The following is a 21358-nucleotide window of genomic DNA, read 5'->3' on the forward strand; positions in this document are numbered from 1 at the left end:
TATCATCATTCATCAGGAGGAAGCGTGTAATGTGTCTCTGTAATGACTTATATAAAAGTTTCAGGTTGATCCAGTGTATTCACAAATCATTAAATAAAGGATGGGGAGATGAAAAAAGCCCCCATATATTACTTACAGGGTATCTAGTATTGATGATATGGTATGGTGGGTCTTGTGTCCCCCAATACACACACAGGGAACATCTTTTCGTTAGCTGAGATGGCATATTCCAAGATCGACAGCCCACACTGGCCCCACCCAGGATGGACACACATCAGGAAATGAAGGTGAGCGAACATAATGCCAGAGGAAAAACTCTGGCTGTGAAACATATGTGGTATAGGTTAGACCGAATAGTGTATGAGATGTCCTATCTAAATCAGACAAGTGGTACTGAGAAAGAGGAAGGAGAATGGGGAATGAAAACCAAGAGTGACTAGTGTAGATGTGGGTGAATGAAACCCCAAGAAGGGAGCCAAAGGAGTCAAAGAAATAGGGCTAAAAAGAACTTAAGTGAAAGTATAACAGAAACTAAAGGTTGCCAGAATGTGGAAGAGACAACCAGCATTCAGTGGCGGCTCATGGTTTTTTGTTTGGGGGGATGGGAAACAACCAAACCCCCCATGGCAACTCAGACCCCCCGCCCCCCGCTGTCTGCTGGTCGGACCACTGGCACTTACCCCATCTAGGCAGCGGGCATCCGAGAAGCAACGGCTGGGATTAGACATCTGAGGAATGGTGAGGATTGGCCACTTGAGGAGTGGCGGGGATCAGGGCACCAAGCAGCAGCAGGGATTGGGCATCCAGGCATGGGCCAGTGGCTCTTCTCCTTCTCGCTTCCGCGGTACATCTCCACCCCTACTCCCCTAATAGGAAGACGCACTTGAACAATTAATTCAAATTATAGGAAATCAAACAGGCTCTTGCAATAAATATAATTTATTTAAGATCTAACTGATTTCAGTGTATGGTCACATTTAAAGATCAAGATCTGGAAATTTTAATTTATTGGGTTTAGAAACTCTTCTCTGTTCTTTGTAATGTTTTGAAAGATTTGGGTAAAAAAAGAAAAAAAACACATTTCAAAGATATATTAGAAGTGATAGGAATGAGATAAGCATCAAAAGGGTTAATTAACTGAGAACACCTACTAATTGCCTAACAGGACACATACAATGAGATGAAATTAACCAATTGTATTGGGCGTGCGCTATTATCAGTGAAAAAACTGCAGTTACCCTAGCGATAGTTGCAGTTTTCGTATTTATTATCGATATTTGCGCTTCAATGTATAAACTGGTGCAGTGCCTTCTTAGTAAATCACCCCCATTGCTGCAGCTACCTTTTGTGTGTGTAAAAAGTTGAGGAGTTATTCTACCCCAATGATGGTTACTCCCATTCTGTGGGAGCTTAGATCGTTGTCCCAAAAGCTGCAAAATTTCTTCACCGGGTGAGGTTGAGGTGAGGTTTTTAGTTCAAAACAAGAGAGCAGTCTTGGGTGAGGAACTCTGCTCCCAATAGTACTGTGAGTGAGCATTAAATCCCTAGAATATGAAGTGTGTTTATGACAGGATCACCAGGTAAAATTCAAGGAACAAAAGCCTGAAAAAATAAATTTAATGCAGTTACCACCAGTGTTAATTTTGACGTCAAATTTCAATTTAGTTTTAGTTATAGTCTTTTGCCATTTTAGTCGTATTTTAGTCATCTGAATTGTTTTAGTTTTAGCCATATTTTAGTCATCTGAATTATTTTAGTTTTAGTTGTAATTTAGCTGACTGAAATCTCCAGTACATTTTATTCAACTAAAATTATTTTAGTCAACTAAAATCAAATGGGTTTAGTTAAATTGTAATGCATTATTTAAGCATTTCTCTAGAATTTCCAGTCAATTTCCAGTCATTGCCAGAGGGTAAGACCACCTGGGACTGTAGAGCTTGAAGCCCAACGGAACAACAAAACAGGTGTACCCGGGTACCGGTTCTCACAGGTGCAGGAGCAGTGTGACTGCACACAAACTGAGGTGTGCCAGAGTCTCAGGATCTAAGGAGCCACCCGGTCTTCACCAGAGCCACTAGAGGTGTGGCTGTTGTGCTGCGAGGCAGCTCCCAGGTTGCAGATCTCTAGCACACCCATGCGGGCAAAGTGCAACCAAATAGCACTCTGGAAGGAGTCGGTGTATGCTCAGGGGACAAGGAACCAAGGAAACCTACTTCAGATAGCTAGGAAGGGACGGCAGGGGAGGGGACGCAGGGAGCAAGCATAAAGCGCAAGAGAGAGGGGGATGCTTAGAAATGGTGCAGAGGGAGAGAAACTCAGCAAACAGGAAAGGGCCACAGGCAAACAAGAAACAATGCTGAGAGACACACATAGCAACAGGAAATTAAGAGATCCACGGACAGAAACCAAAGGGAATATAACTGCACAGAAAGAGGGAAAACACTGAGAACATAGACAGGATCAAACAACACACAGAATATGAGTATACTCAGATGGTGGTGAACACCACAGGAACAGAGGGGTCCGGCTTCCACTTGAAGACACGTTGCTCGAAAACTAACACATGGGTGCAAAGGCTTAATAATACCTAGGTTCAGGGCAGATAGGCAGGAACCCAAGCAACTCGGACAGGAGACAAAACCCGGCACCAGATCGACGTGTTATATACTCTTGGAGTAAAAAAATCTAATAACATGTTAATTATTTATGATCTTAAGGTTTGAACATGCACTGCAGACACAGATTTAGCCGTTGAGATATTTAAGTTATGTATATCACAATGGCTAAATCTGCATAGGATGCATTAAGGTGAAAAAACACGAGGGTTTACAACCCCTCTAAAGAAGTTCCACCCATTTTTTAGTTTATTAAAAGTCAGCAGCTACAAAAAGCATAGCTGCTGGCTTTTAATAAACTGACACTTACCTCTCCCTTGGTCCAGCGAAGTGGCCGCCTGAAGCTTCGCTCCTCTCCCCCTCCTCTCCTCGGCACCTCCAGTGATACTGTGGGCACCTGGCCGTGACAGCTTACGGCTTCACGGAGGGGCGCGCACTATGCATGCGCAAGTCGCGCTGCACTCTGCTATTGACCAGCCAATCTTCTGGAACTGTGTTGTGTCCCAGAAGATCGCTGTCAGGGAGGGGCCGCCTAGGGCGAGAGGAGGAGTCGACTAGGCGGCCGAGAATCGGAAGGAGGAAGTGGGACAGGAAGTCCCACTAAAAAGAGGGTACACACTCCCCCCCAAAAAAATGACATGCCAAATGTGGCATGTCAGGGGGTGAGGAGTGCTTAAAGCGTAAGTTCTACTTTTGGGTGGAACTCCGCTTTAATACCATAAATAATAACATGTTATTAGGTTTTTTACTCCAAGAGTATATGAGTTTGGAAATTCTAGAGAAATGCTTAAATAATGCATTACCATGTAACTAAACCACTTCGATTTTAGTCAACTAAAATGTACTGATTTCAATTTAGTTTAATCGGTCTTTTGACTAAAATGCCATTTTAGTTGTAGTCGTATTTTAGTCATCTGAATTCTTTTAGTTTTAATCTTATTTTCGTCGACAAAATTAACACTGGTTACCACAACCAAAGACTGGTAGGCTGAAATACGTATATATTTTTTGTTTTTTGAGTATATAGGCTTTAAAGTTACTGTAGCATGTTGCCAATAAGTCGTTATTGCACAGTACGCTTTTGTGTTACTGCTAAGTTCAGAGACTGCCTTCCCAGTGAAGTTTTTATAGTTGCTCTCTGGTTAACAATTCTCTTGTTTACAGTTACCTTCAGCGGAGAATCTTTCACCAAGCAAACCTTTGTATCTTCTGTCAGCTAGATGTTAATGAAGGCCTGCCAATCAACAAAAACCCAAGTGTGTATAACATGGCATCCATTGCATAAATACTCCATAATAATATCTTACTAGATGTAAACATGAATGAGAACATAGTAGTAGCAGGAATATCAATACTAACTAGTTATTTTTTTTGCTACATTCTCTTCCACATTCACTGAAACTGGTGAGTAAAGACAAAAAGAACAACTATGAGAAATATATGTGTTTTAACTGAGTCTTTATTCATTTCCTGAGCTTTAAGGACAGGTCAGCTGGGTGACCTGCACTCCCACAAAATGCCATTTTTACACCAGTCTGTCAACTAGCTACTGTTTCTTCAACATCCATCTATAACAATTCATTTTGTTTCCAGAGGTAAGTAAAGGAGTTTAACAGGATTTAAATTGTAGCAAATGAAGACATTATTCTGGTGATCTTCTGTCTATTGTCATTGACTATGACAAAAATCCTCAAAGAGTGCTGTGAGAGTATTGTAGGAAGCCCTTTATCTTGTTGGTTTAAAATGTAGGAGTTAAAATGAATAGCTATTATCTTCTACCAAAATGAAATGCAATTGCATCTGAGTGAGAAATTTTGTATACATTTTGTTGGCAAATTAGGCAGTTTAAAGAGTCATAGCATTAACTATTCAACTTGTATACCTTCCTCTAGAAGAAAATGCCTTTTAAATGATTATTGATAGCATTAGACACAAATTTCATTAATATACTCTATCTATCTATCTATCTATCTATCTATCTATCTATCTATCTATCTATCTATCTATCTATCTATCTATCTATCTATCTATCTATCTATCTATCTATCTATCTATCACATTTTCCCTTTAGTTCTGTTGCTGTTTATTTGTAATTTAACATATATGTGGGTGTTTGTACATCCCAGGGGATATGGCAGATAATACTGGAAGCCTGTGAGTTAATAATACAAAGGTTTATATCATTTTCTAAAAGCAGGAAATCCTAGGGTCATGAAGGATAATAAAAGGTCTCCAGTGTGAGATTCAGTGTTAATCATCACCCATCAACAACTGGCCTTAGTGTGGATTAGCGGAAGGATTAAATTCAGTTTATAAGAATACGCAGCAAGATAAAGTATACGCTGGTAAGCCTGTGCCGTTCTATTTTTATAGGAGCTTTCAGTGGGAAATATAGTAATTCTTTAGGCACATGAAATGGATTCAGACTGGGTGGTATTTACAGTTCAGCCTAGCGTAGGAAAGGGATGCCACTATGAATGTATAATTTCATCACTGAAGCTCTACCTGCCCAACTGTTCAAGCTGGTCTATATTTCAATTCCTCATCCATTATTAACATAATATTAATTTAATGTTCTTATTAGAATTAGGGCAGTCACATTGTAGTAACATGTAATTATTATAAATTTAACCAACATTTTGGGTCCACATAGCAAAATTTGAATAGGCTCCCTGTTGATGTCTCTCTGTAGCACATGCCAGTTTCAACTATGACAATAGTACTATAATGTATACCCAAATGAGTTGAGGCCAAAGAGCTGTCAGCATAATCAGTACACTACTAGGGACAAGTGCTAAAGATATGATTGATCAGGGAAGAGGGTCACTAAAGCAGGTAATTAACTGTTAACTTTGTAGAACAGTAGCTTCCTTGATTTTTCCAGCTAACACGATCTGAAAGAGGAGGTATAATAGTAAGTTAAGAAAAAAAAAGTTGTAGCAGCAACATTTTTCATTTCTCGCTAAGGAGACACACTGTTTTTTTTTTTCTTGCAGTTTGAGAAAAATTGCTTTAAGCGTAAATAGGTAATTTCAGAGTGAGAGCAACTTATCAACACTGCCAAGGCAGCTAAACAAAGGGGTTCAGAGATAGAAAGTGAGATTTGGGGCTGGCCAGTGTCCACAATCCTAAAGACTTCTCCTTCGTGTCTGACATTAGCTCTTCTTGGACTGTTAACTTTAGGGTCTGCGTCAACAGCAGTGTCTTCAACTCTTAATATTTCTGAATATGTGTTATCTGTACATTTACACTGATTTTCTGTGTTTAATTTGTCTTAACAGTCTCAATAATGAGGCCCTCCTATCCCCAGGCTCCATAGCAGCCCATGTGGCCACTAAATCAGACTACTACAGAAAATAAGCAGCAACAAGAACTAATCCAGTTACTTAGCCACTTACTTTGGCAAAGTGTTTTTGATCAATACAATTCCATTCAAGAAGAATGCACAATTTCTCATTAGGAGGCAGCTACTACAATACTGTGTGCATAAAAGCAGAGTTTGTTTTCCATCAGTACCAATTCTGTTCATATTATCTGAGTTACAGGTGCTTAGCAATAAGATCAACATTATTTCCTATCATGTAAAAAGTACTACTCATTAAAACTATGCAAACTAAAGAAGTACAATCTACAATGTAGCAAATTCTTATGTACTGTAGTTGAGAAATCCTTGAAAGGGTTTAACTTGTATAGCCCAAAGAAGATCCTTGCTTCCATTTTCTCTCTAAAGTGCAACAACACACCAGGGTCCCACGTTCTGCATACTCTTTCTTTTTTAAACTCACATGATAATGTGAGATGAGTGCAGTTACAAATGGGTTAGTCTAAGTTCACATCAATGTGGTTGCGGTTGATACATTTTTCAGCCATGTTTTGTGGTGTGTTTTTAAACCCACGCTTTTGATGCATTTTTGCATGCATTTTGCATTTTGTGTTTTTTTTTATGTCCCTTTAAAAACACTGTATATAGCTGGCTGCTAAGGAGTGGGCCAGGAAGCCGGCCGCCGCATCCTTAACAACCGATGAGTCATCAGCTGTTAGCAGGGTTCCCCTTTGACTGCTGAATGTAAAAAAAAGAATTGACTGCTAAAAACTGCCCCCAATCCATACCAGGCTATTTGGGTCGGGTATGGATTTGAAGGGGAATCCCACACCAAAATGATGTGGGGTCTGCCCCAAAATTCATACCAGACCCTTATCCGAGCATGCAGCTTGGCAGGTCAGGAAAGGGAGCGGCTGATAAAGCGATCCCCCCTCTCCTGAACCATGCCAGGCCTCATGCCCTCAACATGGGGGAGTGCTTTGGGGAAGAGGGACTTATTGGAATCTGGAAGCCCCCCCAGATCCCCCCATGTGAATGAGTATGGGGTAAATACTACACCTATCTAGTGACCAAAAAGGCAGTACAAAAATTTTTGACAATTCCTTTTCTTAAAAAATAAAAAAATCTCCCCCGATGTAGAGCATTTGTGTCGAGTAGAGCTTTTTTATTTTTCTGGGTCTGGTGGTGGCAGCAGCGTTGTGATTGACAATGGATCTACATCGGGGACATTTTTTAAATTTTTTAATAAAGGAATTGTCAAAAATTCTTGTACTGGCTTTATTCATTTTTACACTTTTTGGTGAATGGGTAGGCCATACTTTTCACATGGGGGGGTCGTTATCTAGGGGCCTCCTTATCAAAGGGAGCTTCCAGATTCCAATAAGCCCCCCGCCCGCAGACCCCCCTAACCACAGCCCACGGTTGTGGGGAAGAAGCCCTTGTTCCCATTAACATAACAAATAACAATAACTTAACAAAGCAAACTTAACAAAGCACCCCGTCCATGTTGAGGGTAAGTGTCCTTTTGTGGCCTGGTATGGTTTAGGAGGGGAGGGGCACTCGCTTGTCCCCTCCTTTTCCTGACCTGCCGGGCTGAATTCTCGGATAAGGGTCTGGTATTGATTTTGGGGGGACCCCACGGCATTTTTAAAAAACAAATTGGGCGTGGGGTTCCCCTCCAAATCTATAACAGACCTGAAGGGCTTTTTGGTCCACTCCTTAGCAACCTTTATAGCTATATACTGTGTGAAAACAAAAAAAATGCAAAACGCATTTAAATACTATTTAAAAACGCAACACTTGTGTTTCTGGTGCGACTCCATTGAAGTCTATTACACACAAAATGCAATCTGCTGTGGGAAAAAAGTCCCCGACACTTTAAAAAAACGCACCGGCTAAAAAACCCATAGATGTGAACTTGTACCATAGGAAACCATGTTAAATGGACTGTAGTGCGTTTCTGAAAAATGGAAAATGCACAAAAAAAGCACATAGGTGTGAATGTAGGGTTAAGGTCTGCTCATGGTGATGCAATCATTAGTATGAAATCCATAACAGCATATAAGAACTTAAAGCGGAGTTCCACCCTAAAGTGGAACGTCCGCTCATCGGATTCCTCCCCCCCACCGGCGCCACAATTGGTACCTTTCAGGGGGGAGGGGGGTGCAGATACCTGTCTAATACAGGTATTTGCAGCCACTTCCGGGCTTAGACAGCCGCAGAATATCCACAGATGCCCGCCCCCTCATTGTGTTCTGGGAAACACGCAGTTCCCAGAACACAGAGGCGAAGCGTGACTCACGCATGTGCAGTAGGGAACTGGGCAGTGAAGCCGCAGCGCTTCACTTCCCGATTCCCAGACCGAGGATGCCGGCGGGGGGCAGCCGAGAGCCGAGCGATTGATCGGCTTCGGCTGCCGACATCGCTGGACCCTGGGACAGGTAAGTGTCCATTTGTAGTATTAGTATTAGTATTTGTAGCTGCTGGCGTTTAATAATTTTTTTTAAGGTGGAGCTCCTCTTTACGTTTTAAAATGAAACCACCCAAAACTGATGTTGAACGCTAAACTTTCAGCAAACAGCAAATACATAGATGAAATACTAACAATAAAGCTGTTTTTTTTACCTGCTGAAGGACTTGCATTTCTGTCCATTCAGTCCTGAGATTTGCACAGCTCTGCCAAATAGCATAGTCCTGTCTGGTGGGGGGGGGAGACCTGATAATTTTTTGCTGCAGTAATGTAACATTTACAGGTCTTGTCCCTTCCCCCAACCTGTGACTTGACAGTATAAAGAAAAGCAGCAGACTGATGGTCTTATCTTTCTGTCACCTTACTTACTTCTCCTATCAGTATGTCCTTTGTTACCCCATGTGCACTGCAACACAACTGTTTGGCTTCTTGTGTTGCTTCTCCAACTCCCAGTCTGAGAATGACTGTACAGGGATTGCAAGAGGCTGGTATCAAGTCAAATTCAGGTACCTACATCCAATTATGAATTATCAATTTATGAATACCCATGTGTATCTTTTAGGTCTGTCTGGAGCTCAGCTTTAACATTTTGGATAAATAAACAACATTTTTTTTTTATACTCCATCTCTTGGGAACTCTATTCTGGAGATATTTGTGTTCCTGCTGTGACAGTTAATGGTTTCCTGTTTAACCCAGGAAATGATATATTTGCTTTATAAGGGTGAAAATGCAACATGAGGAGCTGCAGTATTGCACAAGTACTTGGGACTCCAAAACAGCCAATCAGTTAGGAACAGATTATGCCAGGAAGATCTCATTGTAAGAATATCCAGGCTTGACCTATTATTCTAATATTAGAGTAGGGCAGCATTAGAGAGCCTGCATGTGTTAAAATGGCCGTATCAAGGTGCTTATTCCAAGCAAGGAAACTGATTGCTCAAAACTGGCAGTCAACCAGGCCCCTGACGTCTGTAGAATGGGCTAATGTGGTGAATGTAACAGTGTGGAAGGTCTTTATTAGGCATGCGAACCTTGACAATTTTTTAAAGATATGGAAGCCATGGCTAGACAGTATGGGCTGCCCACCATGAGGAAAAGAGTAATAGAATAGAGTTGGTATGAGAAAGGGAGAGGGGGAGGGTAGGGGGAGAGGACGACATATAGATATAAACATTGACACAACACAAGTATACACATGGAACTGCATTCTCATAGGGAAGGGGTGATGTGGGGGGGAGGGCGGAGGGGAGTAAAGAAAGGTGATGCATAAGTATGGTCACAGTTGACACCTTGGATAGGGGTATTGTTGTGGATGGGAGGGAGAGGGGTGGTGTCCGATATCCCATGATGCAGTTGGACCCCAGAGGGGCGTCTGGGGGTGGGAACGGTGCCCCCCACCCAACAGGCCCTGATAGCATTTGTTGTGTGAAGGGTGAATCTGAATTTCACTGAAATATCTGGGATAATGCTTTAATTGTGTTCTTTGTTTTGTAATGCAGCGTAAATTCGGCTATGCCATCATTATACTCTTGTGACTTGTTGTATGTAACTGTAAAAACCTTAATAAAAAGTTTATTAGAAGAAAAAAAAAAGAGTAGGGCAGCCATTAGGATGTTAGATATATGAACTGTTAAAAAAAACTTTTTAGGAAAAAACCTGTTGGATATGTATTACATGTGGTCCATACTGTATATAGCAGTAGTATATAGAATCTTACCTATCTCATCGCACCTTCAGTGTCACTTACAACTCCACTTCCTCTTCTCCAAATCCTCTTACCGTTGGGGTCCCCCAAGGTTCTGTCCTTGGACCTCTACTATTCTCGATCTACACGTCCTCCCTGGCTCAGTTGATAGCCTCCCATGACTTTCACTACCATTTATATGCTGCTGACACCCAAATCTATCTCTCTGCTCCTAAGCTCACCCCATTAATCTCCTCACACATCACCGATCTACTAACAGACATATCAGCCTGGATGTCAAACCACTTCCTCAAATTGAATCTATCTAAAACCGAGCTCATAATATTTCCTCCCCCACGTGCCCCCTCCCCTGACTTCTCTGTCAAGATCAATGGCCCATCTATCAGTCTGTCTCCACATGCCAGGGTGCTAGGGGTAACCTTAGACTCTGAACTGTCCTTTCGGGCCCACATACAATCCCTGTCCAAATCATGCTGCCTTAGCCTCTGCAACATTTCCAGAATACGCCCCTTTTTAACTAATGACACCACTAAGCTTCTAATTCACTCCCTGGTTATCTGTCACCTCGACTACTGCAACTCCCTCCTCATTGGATTACCTTTACATAGACTATCCCCCCTTCAGTTCATAATGAATCCAGCTGCAAGACTCATCCACCTTACCAACAATTCAGTGTCCTCCACCCCTCTCTGCCAATCCCTCCACTGGCTTCCACTCACCCAATGAATAAAATTCAAAGTACTAACAATAATTTACAAATCCATCTATAACTCTGCCCCCAGCTACATCACTAACCTAGTCCCAAAAAAACAACCAAGCCGCTCTTTTCGGTCATCCCAAGACCTCCTGCTCTCTACCTCCCTTGTCACCTCCTCCCATGCTCGCCTCCAGGATTTCTCCAGAGCATCTCCCATCCTTTGGAACTCCCTACCCCAATCTGTCCGACTGTCCCCTAATCTATCTATCTTTAGGCAATCCCTGAAAACCCTTCTTTTCAAAGAAGCCTATCCTGCTTCTAACTAACACTGTTTTACTTCCTCCATCAGCTCATCCCCCTACAGCTATTACCTTTTGTATCAATTGACCCTTCCTTTTTAGATTGTAAGCTCTAACGAGCAGGGCCTTGTACCAAATTGTAATGTAACTGTAATGTCTGCCCTTGTGTTGTAAAGCGCTGCACAAAATACATTTTGAATGTATAAATAGAAACAGAAGAAAGGTAGAAATCCTATTATATTTCTTTTTCTCCCCAAGAGTCCTAGATTTATAATTATGTTTCACACTAAGGAAGCACCTACCGGGATTAGGTGACCATATGGACGCCCAGGGCGCCAATCCCAGTGGTAAGTTTGTTTCCACTGGTTGGCTCCAATTGCGTCTTCCCTCAACTTTCACTTGGACCTTGTCCATATAAATGGCTGCAGTTATTTTTCCTTCTTATCCGGGTACACTTCTTTCCTTATCAATGGATTTTTATAAATGATTTTTTATGCCTTTTTGGCCTCTATGGATATTTACATCACTGCTTACATTCCTTAGAGGTGATGTTTCATCACTTCCGGTGCGCCACCTAGTGTCACTTCCGGTGTGCCTTGCACCATTGACTATGCTGATTTGATTGATGTATATCTCTTCTTGATTCAGTTAGAAGTGTCACTTCCGGTGTGACTGCCTATGGATAGACGCCCCTGCAGCATCTGCCCATCCCCTAATTTTTGGTGCCTTTTTTGGGGGCCAAATTTGGAGAAGGGGAGGGTATTTAAGCACTCTGGTTGTGGTTTAATAGAGAGCGAGCCTGAGAGGAGGAGGATGTCATTTTCTTCATACACCATTCTACCTAGGTATTTAATGTTATTTTGAGGAAATCCTAAGCTAATCCTTGAGGGACCTTTTTGGTCCAGGGTCCTTTGATTGATTTCAATGTATTTGTTTTTTTAGGTTCTTTGTTGTCTTTTCTCCTCCTGGGGCTCTGCTTTGGGGAAGACACTAACCAATGTAGCAAATTAGCTTGGACTGGTGGTTTAAAATTAGACCTTTATCACAGATACAAACCCCCTTTTTTCTCCTTTTTTTTTTTTTTTTTATAAAAAATTCAAAAATAAAAAAATATAAAAAATTATATAAAAAATAGAAAGCAAAAGATAAAAAAACAAAGAATTAAAAGATTTAAAAATTAAAGACTGCAACAATGAAAATTCCTTTATTCCTTTTTCCATCCTCATTCTAGGACCTCTTCCATCAGTTAAAAATGCAATCTTATTTACTCTCTGTGGTCATCAGATGATCCTTTGGCTGGGTTCGCTTCCTGATTGAAGCGGTTCAAATATTAGAGTTTATATTCAATTTATTATTCAATTTCTTGAAAGACCTATATACAGGTAAATAAATCCCTCTTTGTCTGAAATGTTGCATTGGCAGATCAGATATGTGGTATTATTCTTGATTTTTACTCACATTGATTTTTTTGATTGTTCTATATATTGTTATTGTCTACTGTGTAATTTTTGTATTATTCTCTTCGTCGCCTGATAGATATTACTCTCCTGAAGAAGCCACGGCATGTGGTGAAACATGTTGAGAAACAATTCCTTTGGTTGCACTATCAAAGATTGTATTGTTACATTGAATGTAAACTCCTTTTTATAGACATGTTTTTATCAACTTTTCTAAATAAAATGTGAATTTTTTACATACATTTTTGTGTCACCTATTGCACCTTTAAAATTCCAGTTCCCTTTATGCACTTTATATTGTATACCTCCGGGATGTGGTGCCAATATTTGTATTGGATGCGAGGCAATCATTTACATTTTCTCCCTAGGAGTTAGGGTGGTAAATTTGGCTATAATAAGAATAATATATGTGAGATAACAGTAAGTGGTCTTGCTATGCAAGAAAACTTTATAATAATAATATAGCAGAAATGTTGTTTTTTTCCATTCTATGTGCTAGAAAGATGCTCATTGGAATTTCACCGGTTGTAATATCCACAGAGTTTCTTTGAGGAGGTATTTTATAGCTAAATTTATAAAGTTTATATGAATAGAGAGTACAATTGCTTCTCACTCCCTGCTTTTGGGGATGTAGTAAATCCTAGTAAGGATCAGAAGGAAACAGAACTCATTGAAAGACCCCTTTTTTCCTTAAACAAGTAACACAAATATGCATGCATCAGTAGTTAACCATACCTGCTATCACCTTTAACCTGGAACCTTCACACGCTTAGGTGAAGGTAGTCCTGGCCAAAGAGGCAAAAAAAAACTCCATTGTGGAGAAAATAATAGCTGAGCAACTTTTTCATTACAAAATGACTTTTCATTGTGAAAAACAAATGATTGATAAGACATATTTACAGAGTACTGGCTGTACACTCCTGTGGCCAGAATGGCCTTCTAGCTGAATTGTGGGCATGCTGACTTATCAGCATGTGTAAACACAGACAATTCTACATAAAATGGAAAACGTACAAAAGACAAAATATGACTTCAACATGGCTAAACTACTTTTCAAATATATATATCCCTTACAATTAAAGTAATTGAATCAAAAAGTACCCTAGACTGTGATCACAAGAGGGAAACAAATCAAACACAGGGATTTCTTTAATTTAGTCATTTTTGCAGTGTCTGGTGTGGATCCAGGTGACTTTTCTTTCAAGTTTTGCAAAAACTGTACATGAAATAGATGCTGTATTGAGTCTCCAAACTTTTCCTTATATATAAATGTCTCTTAACAATCCACAAGTCACCTGGCTTTAGTTTTAGATCCTTCCAAACTTATAGGATCTGGAATTGGGGAGAAAACACATAAATGAGTTTGTCAAAAACCTTAAAAGATCAGCAACATTCTCTGTGAGATCCGAATGGAGGACTTCAGCTGCTGAGACAAAATATAAGCAAGTGAGTAACACACTCCCAAACCAAATCCCATAGGGAGAGAGTCCAACATCCCCCTTAGGGGCTTCATAAAATATAAGAAAACATTCAGGCAGAAGTTTTCTAGTTTCTTACTCTACTTTGTCCGCTACATTGTAGACAGTAAGGGGTGTAAAAATAAAACCTCAAAACTTCTAGTATAGACTCTTCTATAAAAAAATGATTTCCTCTGTTACTCTCTGTACTTTCTGGCACTCTGTACTTACAAACTACTTCTGATAACACTTTTTACTGTGGCCTTTGCAGTAGCATTTGCCACTGGACATCCAAAAAAACATGTCCATACAGACAAAATGCATACTTGTAAGATCCTAACTTGGGCATCTGGCTATATCTTTTTGTAATCTCTGGAAGGGATGTTCAGCTTTTGGTAACACCTTTGGTAACAGGTAAAACAAGAAGTGGTATGTTATAAAAACAACTGTGGAGAACCCTGGTTCTATCCCATGCTCATTTACTAAGGCAGCCATAACTGCTTGTGACTGATGACACGGTCCATGTGTCAAGCTGGAGGGAAAAGAGTGGCTGGCAGACATAAATTATCACCTTTTCCAAAGTCCTGTTTCATAGGAAGTTGCCCCCTGTGGACCACTTGTTCTTCTCGTTCTGGGGTCCTTAAAGTTGAATTATTAATCCCAGCTATACTGGGCCAGAACTAGGGTGGAATCTGTGAGTTGCACAGACCCATCAAGTGTCCGGGGCTGTAAATGCAGCATCCTTAGTCGCCTGGTCTGCTTCCATGTGTGAAAGTTAATATGGCTACCTCAGCAAGAAGCTGGAAGGCTGAAAACAGCCAATCAAATTAACTTGGCATGCTTTATTGGTTTACCTGCCAAAGTAAAAACAAACTTCTGGCCCTTTAAATGGAACCAAAAGCTCTCTATATCTCCACTATCTATATAAATATACATTCTTTTTATAGCTCACAGGCTTTGCTAAAACATGGAGCTCTGCTTCTTGAGCTGGGGCAAAAGGATCCAATGACTTTGAATACAGAGTATCCTTCTGGGTGATAAACTGCATACTCAAATCTACAAAAAATGTAATATCTGGGTCTTCAGGGAGTGTGTCCTGCACTGGGCTCACAGCAGCTGATTCCTACACCATCAATTTAACACACGTGTCTTCCTTTGTCTCCAGCCTCCTCCAATAGAGGCAATAAGGTGGCTGGGTTCAAATGTACACATTTTTCATTGTTAGATTTGTACATAAACAAACTCATATTTTAAACCTTTCATTAGACAAACATTTAGTTATCTGTATATTTGCTGTGCAGAATGTCGGACCATTGACCAAAACAATATCTAACTTTGTCTAATAGCACCTTTGCATAAAAGCTACAGCTCTGATATATCGGGGTGAACCATTTATTTCTGGGTCCAGCTTGCATAAATATATCACAATGGCTTGTTTTCTATCATGCTGTCTGTGTAAGAACTCCAGTTTCATGTTTCAAAAGACAACTTTTTCCTGGTAATATTATAATAAATGATAACAATACCCTGCGGTCATGGAGAGATGTCCATAAATCCAAAATATTCTTCTGCTTATACCACTGCACTTACAAGGAAAAGGGGCAAATCAATTCACAATCCACACATTCTGCTTTGGATTTCAAAAATAAAAATAAACAAAAACAAAAGGATCAACAATCTGTATGATGGACCAGAAAGCATCAAAAACTATAAAACAACTGGCTGCAGGTGGCATCTATCCTAACAGGGTGTGTGGACTTGATGTGATGGGTCTGTTATATTTAAATTTTATTTATTATTACTCTTACATCATGGACCGCACATCAAGTTATTATGAAAAACCTTAAAATTTCATTTTTGTAGAAAAAATTCTTATGTATCCCATCCATCTTGGCTTTGTTAAATATTATGGAAGCTGTATTCCAAATAACAACCTCATCTTAATGTTTTTTTCTCTCAATAAGGGCTTATTGTATAAATGTACAAAATTGTTATCTTAATCTAAACTAATCCCATTCATTACAAATTTCCCCAATAACCTGGATTTCATTTCCAACCAAAGGTTGTCTAAACCAGTTTCAATATATCTATATTAATAATAAAATTGTTAAACTCATTATTACTTAATTTTACTTAATTTCCCTTTTTTAAATGCACTGTTTCCACTATCAAAGGATATTCAATTTGTGTAATACACGGTTAAATGTAACCTTCATTTTACCATGTTTGGAAAACAGATTCAAAATAATTGTGATCACATTGTTTACCATTAGATTCGTTAACCCGGCACATTTTGTTATAAATGTTTTGTCTAAAAAACTGGAATTGGCATGGTGTCCTTCCAGCTTATCACTGACCTCTCATCCCAGCCACATTCGTTCATGAGAGCGCAAAGGAGGGGGTCACATCTGCATACATGACACACACAAGCAATAGAACTAAAGGTCCCAGCATTCGCACACACATACACCAATATCTCTCTAAAATCGCTTACATTTTTCCCATTTAATATTTTCCTGCCTAAATTCTGCTTTCCTTATTTTGTTCAGATATCTTTTATATCTAGCTTCTATGATCAGACGGGGAGCCAGAGTGCTCATCCCATCTTCCCTCTCTGACAACATATAAAGTGTTCTGTTTTACCTCTCATTTCTCTGTTTCTGACTCTAATAGTTGTAGTGCCTGACCCCAAATTCATCCCACAACTTAACATGAAAATGTCCCTTTCTGTCTAGTGTTAATGTCACCCTTGATCCATCCTGCTCACATAGATAACTGTTTCTCTAGCTGTTTACTCTGCATGATTCCTAGTCCCTGTGGACCTTGGTAACCCAGTTACCCATTGTGGATCCCTGTCCACTCTAACCATTAATCTAGGGGCTCAGTATAGGCAGAACCGCACCTTCAGTTCATATATAGCGCTCCTCTTGCGCTGGGCATTTTTGAGGGTCTCTTACCCTTCATTCCCTTACTTAATTCAATGCCCATAATGACTGGCCAGTCTTCTCTCTTCTCTACATGTGCCTATACCCTCTTGCCTCTAAACTACTTTATCTAGCAGATTTACTACATATATCTGTGAACAGCACTATTCTTCCCTTTCTTATATATAACACTCCAATGGACAATAGACAGGGACAACATAACATATAACCACCAATCAATACAGTTCGATTAAGGGGAGTAAAATAGGTACCCTTTGTCCCGAAAATGCCTTACCGATCAAGGAAGTCTGATAACTCAAATGTAAGCAAAAGGCTTACCTCAGCCGGCTGATTATCAGAAATTCCCGGATCGTCTCAAGCTCCTCGTTTCGGATACTCAGGGTCACCTGGAATCCCCTCCTAAGGCAAAGCTCGCCATGCTGACTCGGTTAAATTGATGATAGGCAACTCCTATCCTCATATTGATTAGTGGTTCCAAATCAATAATAACTACTGCAGTAGGGAACAGACACAAAAGATACGCTCAGCATCTTTCCAAATAACTGTTCTGCTTTATTATGACACAATTGAAGGTTTTTATGCACATGATTACGTAGGTATCACATTAATATTACAGTTGTACGTTTATGGTAACAAGGGGCGTTACATAGGCAGGCTAATTCTAATCAGGACTCAAAAGAATGTAAACATGTACTGAAAACATTATTAGTGCTGTGTGCACAGTGAGGGCAGTGTGCGATACATACAAAATAGAAAACAATTATATACAGAACTTACAAATTTCCATTACACCAGTAATCCCCAAGCTGTAAATAAGCAGTGCCACGTTTAGCTTGATGGACCGATTTATAGTAAGGTTTCAGTAAAATTGACAAAAAAAAAAAAATATTTTGCTTATAGTACAGTGCTTGCATTTTATCTTTTCCTTACATCATCCTAAGATTGAATCCCCATTCAAATGTAGTTTTAGGCTCTAATACCATTTGATCTGCCAACATACTAGCCTAGTAAGGAATGCCTCCATAGTATTGGAGGTCTATGTAACGTAATATCTCACTTGACTGATATATTGTTCTATTAAAAGAGCCTTCACTATATAAAGTACCATATTCCATCATGTAATCCTATTGTGTACTAATGTAGATATACCTATGTTTGGCTCATGTAAATGCATAGACATGCACGCTGCCACATCTTGCACAACCCAAATCCCATATCATGAGCCATGTTATGCAGTTTTCATATTAAAAGTTTCCTGAACACTGCTCTCATGACAAACATGTGGTGACAACACTTAAGTATTGCTTACAAACCCCTAACACTTGTTTCATTTGGTGAAGTAATGGTCTGAATCTGCCTGATTCATCAGAGCCTGTCATTAAAATGCATGAGGATGTAAAGGCAAGACATGCCATTCATTTTCCTGGGTGGTAAGTACAAAATCCCTCCCCAGTGATGCCTAGCAAGGAGAATACATTATACCATTTATCTCTGCAATAATGATACTAAGATATGAACTGCTGCTTTATTTTTCCTTGGGACAGTTAAGCTCTGAGTGCAATGTACTATCCTAAAAAAAAAAAAATTTTAGGATCAAAAATGAAACTTGTTAAAATACTGAGCCTCGTCGGTGATTGTCATGGTCAGTCACTTTTGCTCAATCTCGCATACCTGTCCATTTTCTATAAACACAACATGGTTTTGGGTATACGTGTTTTTCGTCTTAGTGATATATCGCATTTCTTGCATATTTTCTTTACCCCTAGGAGCTGGTAGGAGTGTGTATGTGTGATCAACCAAATCTATTTTGCAATTATCAGTAAACAGAGTAAGTGCCTGCACTTTCTTTTCAAACGCTGTTATGATGTCGCTCACATGTGGTAGCCACGGTCCAGGGGTGATCATGGGTTGTAGGGGTGGGTGTCTTGTGAACAGGTTTGGGGGTCTCATAAGGGTCCAGGGCCACTTGGGATGGGTGGGTTTAGCATGGTTGTGGTCAGTAGCTGTTTCAGCTGCTTGGGCCTTATTTTTGGTTACAGGGGTTAGGAGACAGCGCCTCTGGGTTTACTATCAGCCAGCGTGCGTTTCACCGTTTCACTTGGGGGGGTTGCCAAGGGTACCTACCAGGTGGCACCTAGTCACCCCACGGTCAGCTGGGTTAGGGTCACACAGTGCACGATGTCTGGACTGCTTCCACCGGGAGTTCCACTGCTGCACAAGTCTGGTTTTTCTCAGTCATGTTACGGTTCATTTCTCAAACCTGTGTTGTTTCATATTCTAGCATTTGGTCTGAGGGTAGCTTTGGAATGTTCATGTTCTTTTTTGTTCCATAGTTTCATTTCTACATATCCGCAAGGTTTCACTGCGTGTCTATCAGGATCCAGGGATTTCATTTTTTCTCCAAGTTCCAGTGTGTTTCAGGTAGGTATTGTATTGTTTACCTTAGCTACATTTCATCACTACATGGCTACTTCAGGTGTCATGGCGTTTTCACCGTCACCTTGTTACCTATCACGTTTATAGGTATGAACGGGTTGAGATGATCGTTTTTAATTGACTTGTGCGGTGGCAAGTTCACTCATCCATTTTACATACGTCATACATTTGACATTTTACTACACTGATATCTTACCTCACACGTTTTCAGGTTTTCGGGGCCTGAGTGTAGGTGACTCGGCTTCTTTCCATTTCACTTACTGACACATTTTCAGTCCGTTGGTTACACGAATATCATGAACTAAACCACTTGCACCATATGGTTATCATTTCATGGGTTAATCACTCGCTTATCATTTCAATGTCACAAACCGACATGTTTTCAGTTCGGACATTTAATTTGCTAATCTACTATCACCTTATGTCAATTAGATCATGTCTCAGGCAGCAGACATTGAAGATTTTGCGTTCATCCCTCCTTCTCCGGCTAGGGGTTCCGAACACGGCAGTACACCCTCCCTGAGGTCCTGGACCATTCCTAAATTGATGGCTGAACTACACGCAGGGGTCTCTCTTACCCAGTGTCAGCTTGCAAAGCAAAACTTTTTGGACTCTTATTCCCTAGTGCATCAGGCTCCGTTCCTGAGCAAGTCACCCTTCGTTCAGTCCGGTCATCCCTCACGGAAATCCACTCCACTCTAAGTTTATTGGTAACGTCCTTTCAGGATTTACGGCCAGGGTTGAGATCTTAGAAAGCCCTCCATGCCCAGCCCCAGAGGCACCTGTCATACCCAGCATGTCAGCAATCTCTGTGTCACCCTTGATCGTTCCATTAGTCGCAGGTAAAAACGCTAGCTCACTGTCAGTTACTCCTGCTCATTTTATCCCGGCTAATATCAAAAAGGACATTTTGGATGGTAAGGATGTCAATTTAGCTTCCCTGTTGATAGTGGCTCATGACATTGCTTACAATAAGTCATATGCTTGTGGTGAGGTCTCGGTGGTAGTCAAGACCAGGGACCATAGGCTTAATCGCAAACTCTCCATTCCAGACTTTGTTCTAGTGTTTAGCATTTTTAGGGATGTTATTTGCTCGGTTAGTCCTCAAAGGAGGGAGGAGCTTGATCTCTACCTTTATGCTGTGGTGTAGTTGGGGCACAAATACGGGGGATCAGCCTTTTATGATTACAATCATTCTTTCTCTGCTAAGGCTGCAGCTATTTTTGCTCAGCACCAGGTGATGACTGACTGGAGCAACATGGATACTGAGCTTTTTTGCCACCATTTTGCCGGGTTAAGGTCTCCTGTGTGTGCCACGTGCCAGGTACCGCCAGGGTGCCCTCAAGTTTGTTACCAATCCCAGCTCATTTAACTTCTTTTGACAAACTTGGCAGCCCGATTCAGTTTCTAGGCAAGTCACAGATTTGTAATAATTTTAATCATGGCTCATGCAATTACAGCCAGTGCCTCCTCCTGCATGTCTATGCCAGCTGCTACAGGGTGCACCCCAAGTCTGCCTGTTCGCTGAAGCAGGTGAAACCTTCTTGACTAAGCCGCATCAATGTCCCTTTCTTACAGGTCTGTCTGGCTTCCCATCCTTACCCCACGTTATGTCAATTTTTGGTGGAAGGGTTCACTCGGGGTTTTCACACAGGTTTCATTACGTTACCTCAGGGCACTTTTGAGTGTAAAAATCTGTTGTCATCAGCAGCAGACCTGGAGGCGGTGGATTTGTTCGCATGTGCCTAGTTTGAATTCTTTAATCCTATCTGAGGAGTTTTCGCTCAACTATGCATCGGTGGACCAGGCAATCCAATGCATCATCAGCATAGGTAGGAATGCTTGGTTATCCAAAGCAGACATTTTGAATGCTTTCAAGCTTCTCCCTATTTTGACTTCTCTCTGGCAGTGGCATTCCATTAAATGTAGGGGGTTTATTACTTCGCCACCAAGC

The sequence above is a fragment of the Aquarana catesbeiana genome, linkage group LG03 (assembly GCF_042186555.1).
Source record: "Aquarana catesbeiana isolate 2022-GZ linkage group LG03, ASM4218655v1, whole genome shotgun sequence".
NCBI lineage: Eukaryota > Metazoa > Chordata > Amphibia > Anura > Ranidae > Aquarana > Aquarana catesbeiana.